The sequence below is a fragment of the Triturus cristatus genome, chromosome 1_2 (assembly GCF_964204655.1).
Source record: "Triturus cristatus chromosome 1_2, aTriCri1.1, whole genome shotgun sequence".
Lineage (NCBI taxonomy): Eukaryota > Metazoa > Chordata > Amphibia > Caudata > Salamandridae > Triturus > Triturus cristatus.
This window is the reverse complement of record NC_140580.1, coordinates 905,423,441-905,437,706: the sequence shown is the minus strand read 5'-3', so window position 1 is coordinate 905,437,706 and position 14,266 is coordinate 905,423,441.

The window sequence follows — 14,266 nt, the reverse complement described above, 5'->3', positions numbered from 1 at the left end:
GTGTTTTACATTTCAATCTTAACCTGTCTGCCTCTGTCGCTGTCCCAATACTGAAAGAATATAATCGTTATTTTATTCACTAGTGTTCTTTATGCAGCTTTATCTAGGCATAAGGACATGGAATGCTGCAGATATTAAGCAAAAAGTGGCATAGCAGTTGCTTTAGGAATCCACATTCATAACATGTGCAACACTTTAAAGGCACAGATCTTGGTCACTGGCCCGTCTGATGCCAGGCTTCACAAAGGCAAGCAGTCTCCAGCAGGTGAGCCATACATGCTTCTCTACCGTGCTCCAGTCGGACTGGAAGCCAGTACATGTCTGGGTGGCAAATGATTGGCAGGCCAAGAGCATAGTCCAATACCCATCTAGGGCTCGCTTGCTGTGCCCCTAAAAATGAGTGAGGGATAGGCGGTTCATCACACAGGCTATGTAGGTCAGTGCCTTCCAAAGGCACAGCAGCAGGTTTAGGTCATTAGAGAGTTCCCCTAAGGAGTAGTAAGAACCCTTTTATTTGGGTCCCAGGGCAGTCAGAGGTTGCTGCTCACCAACTTTAACAATCTGGGTTGTTTCGGGCCAGGTTCCTGGGCCTACGGTACTGTTGGACCCCAAATTGAAAAGCCAAGTACTAGCCTTTAGCACTTGAGTGTCTTAAGGTAAGAAAAAGACACAGTAATACAATGCTTACTCAAGGAGCTGACCACTTAATAAGTGATTGTCCAGTTAGTCCGTTACCACTTTGTGTATAAAATCATAATCAGCAAAGACTTCCTGCCAAAAATACACCCTCACCCACTAAGCACATTTTAAAGTGATAACTGTAGTTATATCTACCTTAGTTGTTTATGTACCGTGAATAGATCTAATCATGCATTTGTACCTTTTTGAAGCACACCTGGAGTTTGATCATATCATGTCAAAGCGTCCCATGTTCTATTTCTACAGAATCTCTCTCTCTCTCTCTCTCTCTCTCCCCCCCCCCCTCTTCCTCCCCCTCCCCTGCAGTTCAGCTGATGGATGTTGAATGTATCTCAATGTAATGAATTCCTAAAATTAAGGGAGCCAGCATGATGAAACCATGCTGCTGAAAATGCATTTTCTTTTTGCAGAAATATTTAATGATTTTTGTGAAAAAGTATACCGGACACAAGTTGGAATCCTACAGTCAGTGTGTGTGTATGTATCTTTTCCAATTCATAGAACACAATCAATTGAAAATTAATTAACAAAACGAGAAAAGGGGGGACGAGGAAGAACACAGGGTATGGTGTTCTTTCTTCAATGTTGACCATGTCCCAGAGCACGAAACACCAAGTCAAAAGAAGAGAAGTGAAGGGAAGTAGAAATAGGGGGAATGGGTAGGGTGGACTGTGCCAGATGAGGAAGAATAAATTACTGTTAAAGGAAGAGTGAGGGCCTGTCACCCTCAGGATCTGGGTGCAAAACAAGGAGGAGAAAGGAAGAAGGACTCTACTGGGAAGGAAAATCAGACCAAAAATTTAAAGGTGGAGGAAGAAGAGGGGTTTTTAAGGGGAAGATTACCCCTTAACACAGAATAAAGAGGATGAGCTCCGAAAGTAATGAGGGAGAAGGGTTACAGTGGGGCAGGGATGGTGTGGGGAGGGGGGGGTCTCCCTTTAAAAAGAAAATGTAGTTGGGAGGAAACTATCAACCAGGAAGAACTAAGCTAACCTAAGAAGGGACGTTAACCAGGTTGGTGTGACCAGCCCAGTGAAAGAATATGTCAAGACTGGTTTGTCACAAAATATTCATCAGTGCCAGTGTCTTCAGGCTGTTTTTTCACAAAATACACATACAATCCAACTGACAGGTGCAGGCACCGTGGGCTCCCTAATATACACAATTCTTATTTCACTGCTCCATTGTATGACACTACATCGAGGTTTGTCATATAGTTTTACAAAGAAATCCCGTCTGCTACACCATCAAGGTAAGTATAGATTTACTATTCTTAACTCCACGTCTACTTACCTAGATTTAACTTACACTGTAGCGGTCCAGTCAGCTTAGTGGATGCACTATATTTATCATGTGATATATCACATGTGATTTAGTGAGGGTATGCCTATTGGTTCTGCCTCCTTTCACGAAACTAGTCATAAGGTCCACCAACTAGTTTACGGAAGCTACACCCAATCATTTTTCAGGTCAATGCGGATCACAGTTCTCCCTCAGTCTTTCAAACAAAGTTGCACCAGCCACGCTGTTGCATGCAGAGTAGAGCTTCAGGTTAGGGAGCCAGCCCTGCTAACAGCTGTATTAATAGTTAAGGTTTCTCACACTCCACCACAGCCGCTATGGAGAAGTTCTCAATGTTAAATTATCTTAATGTTATGTTAATTTTATTTATATAGCGCATTAATGCTCTGAGACGTCTAAGCGCTTAATGCAGAAGGTGTGACCCTCCATATCCTATCAGGACAAAATCAGACACTGCTGTTGTTTCTTTTCATTCTGGGGTCACCTTTATGTATGCTGCTACTTGCCTACATCTTCTTTCAGCTTGGTCTGTGCCAGCAGCCTCAGAACTCTACAGTACAAGTCGGCCACAACCCAGTGGCTACAAAAGTGGCATATGGCTATTTTATTCATACCTATGCTGCATCATGTTTCAGTGGAACATCAGTGGTGTTTGCCGGCTACCGGAGGTCCCATAGTACCAAATTACTGGAACACACTAATTTCTTCATTTAATTCTTCCAGTGGCATTACTGCTCTTTAGGCATACTCCTTTGAGTGAAAACATTTAGACCTAATATCTGTCATTTTTAAAGTTTGAAAATAGCGTTTATTTAAGATAACACTTTATACATAAATTAGCATAACATTTAGAAAATGAATAAGCAATGCAACCAATTATGCAAACATCAAAATATAGTTAGCATATAATGATAACTAAATAATAAGTGTAACCCAAAAGAGATGAAAAAAGAAAAAATAGGGGAAAATAACAAGAAAGAAGAGAAATAAGGCATAAGACAGAAAAGTAACGTTATAATGAGTGGCAAATAAAATTTGATATTGGATGAATAAATAAAGATAAGATCATCATTAAAGCTATTATCATAGAAAGTGTAGAATATATACAGCTATAATAATAATATTGGAAACAAGCAACATGGTAAATTTACAAATATAAATTAATGGGGGTTTGAGGTCTTCCTCAATTGTTGAATGTTGTGAATTAAAATCTTGGGACGATGAGTGAGACAAAACAGTTACTGGTGACCAAAAATTGTCACTTTTGAAGGTAAGTGAAACAGGATTAACATATGCTCTATCAAGTCTATGATTATGGCATATACCATACCATCCCGCTTGGATGGTTTAAGATTGCAACAACAAACATTAAATCTATAATATTAACATTTAAAGAGCAACATTTCTCAGAAAGACTCCCTAAAATTAAATTAGCAAAATTAAATAGAACACGAGTACTAAAAATAGAATTAATCTGTCTCCAAACTTTCACGTGAAATTCATAAGTACATCGAAAAATAAATAATACATTTTTCAAATCAGAAAAAGAAACAATGCAACACCAGGAAGTAGGTAGACAACTGGGATTCGTTGTATTTAGGGTGACTGGAGTAACCACAAGTCTATTAAAACCAAAAACTAAGGTTTGAGTGGTGTTTGCTGTCATGGAGAATTTCAAATTTTGATCCCTATTTTGGTCAACAAATGTATTGGGCAGGAAACACTCGAGTTGTGTTCCTATTGTAATTCAATTTCTGTTTTCTGTCTACTTGTTAGAGCCACCTAACAAAGATGCTGATGGCCCACACACTGGTAGAGGGATCACTTGGGAAGGAACACCGCTCTTCACATAGTAGACCGGTAGCCCTAGCCCTCCAGGTCTACGATGCAAAAGCAGTCAGCACAGCACTGTACGGAGCAGTGTTGTGGGGATTTGATAAGGCCCATGACCTCTGCAGATTGAGCATAAATTCCTAAGGGATATAGTGATGCTGCCCCAAAACATTCCCCTCACCCCCTTTATGCTCGACATGGGTAGACGATCCATTGGTGACTTAGCAAGGCTCTTTTGGGCTCGCATTAGGCGGACCCCAGAGCTCCTACCCTATGCGGAAGCCCTATCTGAGGTTATCAAGATAGACACAAGTAGCAAAATAGGCTGGATCTCCAACGTCAGGAAAATGATGTCAGCACTAGGGTTTCAAGCACATTGGGATAAGCAGGACCCACAGAGGAAAGAAGAGCTTAAACGTCTCTATTGGGAATGGGTGAACCAACAAGAATCTAGAAAACCAAACTTGGGGAGACTAACTGCAGAATTATATCTTCATAAACAGACCAGACACTTACATCCCTTTTTAGATATAATTCAGGCCACTCGGGACAGGATGTTATACATCTATTTTAGGTTTGGCACACTCCCTGTTTGTGAGACAACAGCCAATTGGCACACGCCCACGTCATGTTTGTTTGCCAGGCATACGCCATGCCGAGGACGAAATGGCTAAAACCGATCTGCCAGCAACTGGGCACATGGGACCATCGGGTTGCCCTGCGCATCCTCAGATCGGATCCTAGACCACACTTTGCCTGTAGCGTGGCTAAGTTCTTAAGCCCTGCATGGCTCATAAGTAGGAAGATCCAGACAGGAATGCTACAGCGCTCAGTAGTATGAGGATTACATGCAGATGCCGCAGGGCTCATAAGCTGGCAATTTACGTTTTATCTATATACTATGCACGTGCACTTTATTGCTTTTAGTCTCTCCATAATGCTGCCCTGAGGGGGTATTGTAAACTGGAAGCATCTTAATGTATCTTCCTCCTTATTTTATAATGTGTTTAATGTATGTTTTTTTGTACTATGTTGTATTGATTGCTTTATCGCTGATCTGTCGAACAGCACACTGTATTCTGGTTGCAGTTGGGTACTAGGATGCATTGTTTGTATATATTTATCTTCAATATGCTGCTGTATGAATTGCTCATTTCTATAGCTCTTTTTATTCAAAATGGTGTCTTTATAGCTTTTATGACACGAGCTGTCGAAATAAAGCTTCTACAACAACAATAACTTGTTAGAGGATACATTGAAGGCACAGTAAATGTTAGATGCTCTAGGAGATGGTAAAAGTAATTTCGAAAAGTGACAGTTTTATGAAACAGTTAAACCACTGTATTTTAATGTTTTATATGTTTTTTAAATAATGTGAATTAAAGAATTACATTTTTTAAACCCTTCTCTGTCTGTGAATTCCACCAAATGGCTCTGATATATATATTATTAAGAATATTATGTCATAATGGTGAGTTTAGACATTGTTCCTTATGTTCAAGATGTGAAATGAATATTGGTCCTAATAATCTGCAGGCATTTTTAAGTATATGAAGGTACATGGAAGGAGTTTTTTTTGTAAAAGATGAAAAGTTTCTAAAGGAGAAAGGATAAATCAAATATTTTTCTGTACCAACCCAAAGAGAAGCATGGTCTTTGGCAATGTTTAACAATCACTATGAGGTCTGCTTTAAAAAGAATGCGTACTGATAGGATTGAGAATCAGGAAAGTTTAGCCATCCCTTTTGCTTAATCCATTTTAGTTTAAGAAGATACATACAAGGTTTATTCTTATTCGATATGAATGAAGAGCAAATAAAAACACACTTTAAAAAAAAAGTGAGATGGAATATTTATGGGGACTGTAGAAAGAATATAAAGAACAATGGAAATGAACTTTATTTTGATGGAATCTAGTCACCCCCAACACAAAAACAATGGATTCTATTTGGAGTTTAAAGGCCATGCTTGAAAAGTTATTTGTTAAGTGGAAATAATTTGTTAAGTGGAATTAAGTTTATATCCAGAGAGCATTGCATCCAGAGAGCATTGCAGAATTATTGACTTCCTCTAGAAAGGCAGGAAAAGGAGAATGAGAGATGAAAGAAATAATATCATCTGCGTAGACGGAGATCCCAATCTGCTTATCGCTATACTAAAAGCGTTGTATATTGCTATTTTGTCTTATTCTAGAAAGGAAGGCTAAGGTTAAATAAAAAGGAAAGAGGGCAACCCTTCATAACTCCTTTTTGTAGTGGAATGGGTGAGGAAATTAAGCTAATAACAAAACCAGATGATTTAGGAGATGAATATAAAGATGAAACAAGATTAATACATTTAGGACCAAACTCAAAGCAAGTGAGAGTATAAAAAACAACATTCCAGTCCATGCTATCAAAAGTTTTCTCAGCATCCAGAGAAATAGCCATTTATGAATGTTTGTAAGTTGTGGACTAACTTCATATATTGAAAAAAAGTCTAGTATCTATCTTCGACAAAACATGATTTTTCTTTTCCTAGCAAATGCGGGATTAGAGAATCAATATGAAGAGTGATAATCTTTGCAAACATTCAGTGTTAACCAGTGAAATTGGCCTGTAATATTCACAGAATGTGGAATCTTTACCTACTCTTGAAAAGTGCCTCCTACTGAGTTATTATGAAGAACAAGATATTTCATGTAGTTTAGGGATTAAGAATTTGAAAAAATGGGGGCGTGGCCGACCGGCAACCGAGATGGCCGCGTTCGAGTAGAGCGCCGCATCCCATCAGCCTAAAACCCCTAACTATCCACACACATATCCGTCCAAAGCCCCAATTGACAGCGTCCCCGTGCTCTTTGGGACTCCGGGCTGCCTCGGGTAGGAGGCGGTGTGCCTGTGATCCACTGGAGTGCCGAGATAGCGAGGGAGTGGCACCGGAGAGAGAAGGCCTGCCGCTCCGGGGACTCACGTAGTCCAACACTGTGTCGGTCCCTCGAGGTGGAGCTGGGACTGGCGTGGTTGAGAGATGGCTGCGGTGTCCTCTGTGCGGCCACCCCCGAAATCGATCGAGCGCACGGCTGAAGGCCCAGGAGGCTTCGGGAGAAAGAACGACTGTGGTGCGGAACGGAAGGAGAGTTGCATCGGGGACGAGACGGCCGTGGGGGTAGAGAAATTGGACCTCGGGCGCCATCCCCGTGTGGTCGACGACCAGAGCAGCCAGGTCTGAGGTACTACATCCTCCCTGGCCCCCCCCTCTTAGACTGTCCCTCGGGCCCGCTGGAGAGCATTGGACAGTATTCCCCCCAATGCTGGTGGGAGTCTCCACTCCATTCTGATCGTACAGCATCTGAGCTGCGTAGTGAGCAGGTGCCATTTTGGGCTGGTGGCAGAAGGTAAAATCGCTTAATTGGAGACACGGGGAGTGCTATAACGTTTGTCTTCTGTCAAGGTGCCACAACTGTATTGACGTATAACGCATGGCTCACTGCTACTACGAGAAGTTTGCATCCAGACGACAGTCAGCCTCCACGTGGACATTCCTGAAATTGGTGACATTTTCCCTCCTTCCCTCATCTTGACGGTCCCCTTTGATCCCAACCACCCGGGTCAGAGCTTAGACCGAGCTTGCCAAAGTGCACCAAACTGGCTCCCTGAGACCCGTAGAGGTCCTGCTGAGAGACTGGTGAGGGGTTTGGCGTGCGTAAGTGCTCAATTAAGGCGCGTGCTCATTCTGGTGGTGCTATCTTTAGGAGACCAATGCGGTGCCATTGGTCATTTGCCACACCACGTTTCTAAACAGGGTGGTCGTCCTCCACACACGCAAGGTACAGCTGCAACAGCCATAATCACCGCAGCTCGCAGGGGGGCGGTCTGGCGAGGGGGGGAGCCTGTCAGAATGGCTGAGATATGGGGACGGCGAAGGGGGTCTAGGCAAACACAACCGACCAAGCTGAACAAGTTTGCACTCTCTAAAGCGGAGAGTATGGAGGACAAAAATGAATCGCAGGGAGGGAAGAAACAAACGGATGAGGGTGCCCCTACCCTCCAAGATATTACGGAAGCCATACATGGGGTCCGTACAGCACAGGAACAAAAAATAGACTCAGTCACGTCGTAAGTGACTTTAATGCATGCAGACTTACGCACGTTGGGGAAGAGGATGAAAACTGCTGAAAACTCTGTCTCAGAGCTTCAATCTTCCACTAAAATACTAGAGCAGGAGGTGAAGAAACTTCAAGTTGGTACAAGGGATATGGAGGCCAGGCTTGAAGACCATGACGGAAGGGCGCGTAGGAACAATGTCCTCATTTTGGGAGTACCGGAACGGGCGGAAGGTCCAGCGGTGGACCTATTTGTGGAAGACCTAATGCAAAATCACCTGCAACCCTGTGCTCTCTCCCAATATTTCTCTGTGGAGCAGGCTCACAGGGTGCTGGGGGGTCCCCCACAGCCTGGCGCACCTCCGCATCCTATCCTAGAAAGAATATCTAACTACAGCAACAGGGACATAATTCTTCAAACGGCACCCTCCTCCCTCACGAAATTTGAGAACTTTACAATCACATTCATTCCGGACTTTACAATCAAGGTCCAGAAAATGAGGAGATCCTTCTTGGAAGTAAAAAGGGCACTCTGTAGTATGAAATGATTTTTCCTGCAAAACTGCGAGTGACGACGGATGGAAAAGTTTGGTTCTTTTTGTCTCCGGAGGACACGTGGGACTGGTTTGAAAAGGGGCAAACCCAGGGTCCCAAAGAGAATGACTCACAGCAACGAGCACAGGGGCTGGAAGGTCATCGTGATGCCCTCAAACTCAGAGAAGGTCCTCGGTAGGACATGTGCCGACTTAAATCACCTGACTGTGTGGAGGCCTCTTAAACGGCCGCTACTTCCTGAAGTTGTTGCGGGATGCTGTGATAGACCACCTGGGACACAGCAGAGAAGCTGTTCTTTGCCAAGTAAATTGGTTCTGGGGGAGGGGGATATACTATTGATTGCGGAACTTGTGGGACCTTTATTGTTATTGTGCAATTGTTTATTTTAGTCCACCACAGGAAGTGGGTCGATTGCTGCCGGGGTTGTTATAAACATCCCTACGTGGGGGTTTCAGACTTGAGCTGGGGTATTATAAGATCTTGGGCTTGGGTTGATGGGGCCATGTTCCCCTCTGCAAGGTTTGATGGGGTTGGACACATAGGCACTCTGCACAGTTGGTGGGTGGGCAGTTTGGAGTCCACGATGCAGGGAGGCAGTGACACGTGACCAGCTGGGCAGATTTGTGACGCTGACTGTCACATGGGAGGGAAGAGTACTTAACATTGCTTCACTGTACATCCCACCCCGACTTCCCCTCCCTACCCTGACTGATTTGGAGACACGCCTGCTCAATTTTCCTGAAGGGGAGTTGCTACTTGGGGGTGACTGTAATGCGGCATTGAATGGGGACGTTGACAGACAACCATCGAAGCCAAAGGAGCCGAATGGGAGAGCACTGGGAGATTTTTTAACAGCAATGGGTTTGTTGGATACTTGGTGAGCAGGTAATCTGTCCTCCCTTCAATACACCTTTCATTCTTGTGTGCACAGGAGTTGGTCTCGTATAGATTACGTATTTTGTAGAGGGGATCAGCTCTCCCTGTTTAGGGAAGTAGTACACCTCCCTAGGGCCATCTCAGATCATTCTCCGGTAGTAGTTACATATGGAGATAATCCCTCATACAATAGACGTGAGATGGCGCTTAATCCCTGGTATTTGCGAAAGGCAATGGTGTATGAAGAAAGTGTGGTTGAGGGTATCCTCCCTGAAACACAAAGAATGGCAAATGTGGTAGTGATACACAAACAGGGCAACCCTCCGGAACACTATGGTTCATATCGGCCGATATCGTTATTGAATCCAGAGGTGAAAATCTTGGCAAAAATCGTGGCCACGCGATTGTCGCCCTTGCTCCCTAAATTGATCCATCCCGACCAGTCTGGCTTCATGCCGGGCAGGAATACGGCGCTCAATCTGCGTAGGCTTCATGGGGTCATTGGCAGGGCTAGGACTATACAAGAAGATGCAGTAATTATGTCCCTGGATGCAAAAATGCCGTTCGATCTGATAGAAAGGCCCAACCTCTTTGCGGCATTATAAAGGTTCGGATTTGGCCCGAAGATTCTGTCATGGGTGCGGCTCCTGTACTCGGAGCACCTGGCAAGAGTGACGGTGAATGGGCCGATCAGCAACCTTCACCTTGAATAGAGGGACACAACAGGGATGTCCACTCTCCCCGCTGATATTTGCTTTGGTCCTCGAACCGTTGGCAATCTGGATCAGGGGGGACCCCCTTATCAGAGGCTTAAATTGGACAATGGACTGGGAGGACAGAATCTCCCTCTACGCAGATGATATTTTACTGTATCTGGCCAGGCCCTATTTTTCCATCCACAGAAAACTCCACATATTCACCCTGTTTCAGAAATATTCCAGTTATACAATAAACTGTGATAAGTCCCTTATATACATTCTTTCTGGTGATGATCTTAGGTTACCCACACGGCGCTAGGATTGTCACAGAGGGATTTTGCTATTTGGGGATCTATGTTACGATGGACCGGGTGGCCTTTTATGATAATAATTTGGCTATGCCACTGCGCTGCTTACAAACCAATGTACAACACTGGAAGTCACTTCCACTCACGTTATTGGGCAGGGCAGCCTTATAAAAAATGATGGCTTTGCCTCTGTTTATTTACGCGTTACAAAATACACCCTTCCCCATCCCGCCCAAATATTTTCAGGCTGAAGAGTCAGAGGTCAGGACCCTTCTTTGGAACAACGGAACTCCCATACCTCCTTGAATAAGCTCACGAAGAATTGGTACGATGGTGGGATTGCTCTTCTGGCACTCAAGAGTTACTACTGGTCCTCCCAATTAGCGGCCAGTAACTGAACCTGCTTATAGAATGGACAGGTATAATATGATAGTTATCAATGGGTACTATATGGAGGGCGGAAAAATGCACCGATATATACTCCGACTGCTACCATGGTTACATTATGGTACGGGGCGACCTCCGCCTTGGGTTGGAAAAATAAGATTACCCTAGCCACCCCCTCTTCGAGTCTGATCGATTGGGGCTCCTGGCACACAGTCCGGGATTTCATAATTGGGACCTCACTGGCCTTTCAATGGTAGGTGACTTATGGGCGAGAGGCAAAGTGATCCCCTTTAGTGACCTTCAGTGAGACTATGATCTAAATCCAGGGGAAACTTTTCGGTACGTTCAGGTTCGCAATGTGTTGTATAAGGCTGTGCCCAAGGACACGGATCTCCCAGCAGCCTCGCCGTTAGAGAACAGACTCCTTGATGATTATCTGAATGACAAAGTAAACTCCTTGACCTACAGAAAGATCTTAAATAATACTACAGATGCCTTGGTGAAGACCCGTTCTAAGTGGGTGGACGATGTAGGAGACCTAGACGATGAGGAGTGGCAGGAAGCGCTGGCCTCCCCTCGAGAGGTTACAATGCGATTTAGGTTCAAATTAATACAGCTTAAGCTCCTCTATAGGGTTTATTATACTGGTGTCACGCTGGCCAAGATGGGCATTTTGAGCTCTCCACAGTGTCCCAGGGGTTGTGGTCAAGTGGGCACGTATCTACATCAGTGGTGGCACTGCCCGCCTATACAGTTATATTGGAAGAAAATAACCTAAAAAATGTGAGAAGTTTGCGGGAAGCCTCTGCCTTCTTAACATATGGGAGGCAACTGACTTGACGGCTAAAGAAAGGATCTGGGTCTTCCTTGGAAATGTAGTTGCAAAACGTAACATAGCTCGAGCATGGAAGGGAGACACGGCACCCAAACTGCGGGACTGGGAAGCAGATATGGACTCGTGTATGCAGACCGAAAGGGTGATCTACGAAGGGAGGGGTTGCCCCGGAAAATGGACCAAGATCTGGGGGTATGGAATAAAGCAAGGGGAATGTTATGTGTACCGTTTCTTGATCCCTCTATACAGGAATGTATAACTCCATAATTACTCGTCACAAGGTGAAATCGATGATCTGTAATGTAATGGTAATGCTGGAATGTACTGACAAATTGATGGTGGTTAAGGTACTACTGCAAGTTGTCACTTTATTATATGCTGTCATATGTTTGTTCTTCTTATTCAATAAAAAAGAATTAAAAAAAAATGAATTTGAAAAAATGAAAATGAAATTCGATAGGAAACCACCTGGATCATGAACCTTACCGTTTTTTTAATCTAGTTGGGTGCAGTAGTTATACCTTGAGGAGGAATATCTTTAATAATAGAAATAAATCAATATGTGAACCATGTTCTTTCTAAATGGATGACAAATATTGCATTATGTTTTCAAGATGGGGAACTATTTTAGGTGTGTATATATATTTTTTTGAGTGTTTTGTAACTTTAGTAGCACTCTATACCGGCTATTAAAGGTCCGCTCCAGTGTTAAAGGCCCGAGCCGAAGGCGAGGGATTTTGACAAGGGAGCGGGACTTTAATAGCCGGTATAGCCCAGCTACAAAGGGCTATAAGGCTATTAGAAAATTCTGCCACTAGAGGGCAGAATGTTCTAACAAATAAAACAAAGGCCTCTCGGATTTTGAGGGGGTTTAAATCCCCTCGGGCTCCGAGACGCCTTTGTGGAAACAACATTGAAATGTTGCTTTGTGGGCCTTTACCGGCCCGTAGAAGCATGGAGCACTCCATTGTCTTCAATGGAGTGCTCCACATTCCAATATTCTAATATCCTGTAGAATAGATTCTATTTTAACAGGGTCCTTTTTAGGTCTTGGCTAGACAGCGGTCTCGAAGATGCACGTTGTATTTAATATGTGGGCTTCAGTCTGCCCATAGGCTTCCAATTTGCTGGCTCCATCATCACTCTCATATTCTTTCTCCACATTTGTCCATGCATGGCATGCATGCATTATGCTTCTTCCTGTGTTTAGCCTTCCCCGAGAGCATGCATCAATAACTTCTACCCATCTACTGCTCCCATTTTATGAATTATTTTAGAAACTACTTTTTTGACTTTGAGGACTTCGCAGGAGCAATTGTGCATTCACTCATTCCGAGCTCCGTTTCTGTAGATAAGCCAGTAAATCTTGTTCTAATCTCATCACATTTGCTGCGCATTCAAAAACCTAGGTCAAATGTCAGACGTTGTTTGCAGAGGGTGCCTGTTTCACTTTTCTTTCTCTGACTTCAAAATGAGAGGATTTTTTTAAATTAATGTCCCGGTGCTGCTTTCTTCTAAACTGTTATGTTGAACACTGCTGCTCCAGGGATAAACGTCTACTTTTGTGTTAGAACAACACGCCACAGTCCTCCAGATCAATTACTTTCTCTTCCGTGCATGATGTACAACACCCCAACCAACAGGCCCCATAGAAGCTGTGGACTAATTCCGCTGTCTCCTTGTAGTTCTTTCATAGGCCCATGTGGTTTGGAATACGATTGCAGTTCATGTTACTCACACCAAGCTTTTGTTATAGCTGGGTTACCCATGGGTTATAGCTTTGTTTTGGGGTATGCTCAGAGTTGCTACTGCAGGGGTACCTCTGTTTTTTTAATCAAATTGCTGATATTTCAAAAAATTCAATAAATTCTGCTTCCCAATGTAAATAAAGTAATCAACCTTGAGAGGCTGCCAGGACATCAACATGTATTTTTACAAGTTGTGAGCAAACCTCTGCAACGGTAGTGTCAGAAAGTTTTACCCATGTTTTTCTTTGACTGAAACATGTTCAAGTTGTCTGCTCTTAATACTTCTCTGCAAACAGCCTTCATATTAGATTGTGTATTTATATATACACAGGCTGTCCGGAAAACGGTTAAAACCGACTGTGCCCGACAGAACCCTACTGGATGAAAATCAGCTGACCAGGTTTAAACCGAGTGTGACTGATTTTCATAGTTGTTGCACCACTTAGCCACTTGATGGAGCCAAAGCATTACAGAGAAGGAAGCAGCTCGGAATGTGGAATGGAATGAAGGCCCGGCATACCTTGTATCCACACCCCCATTGGCCTGCCTGTGGTGGCCTGGCGCGGAGATGTCAGGAGAAAACACTGCTTCTAGGTCGGTGCGGCACATGGGGAGCCGAGGTGTGAATGGCCCAAGGGCCAGATCAACACTAGACCCACTGCCTGGCTCACGTGGAGGGAGAGGAGCTGTTGTGGTCTGCTGTCTGTATTACTGCGGCCGCACCCAAGTACTTCACAGGTCTTTAAAAAGACCATTGGCGGGACGGGCAGCAAGGTAAGTGTGTACATTTTTTGTTTTTGTTTTTGTATTTCATTGTGCTACCTTGCGATTAATCACGGGCAGTGGCGGTACTTGCAGGGCGAAAGTCGCGTACTTTCACGCCAAAGCCTAACCCACGTGGAGTATTGTCGACGTCGTGTGTATATGCACGTTTTTTTTGC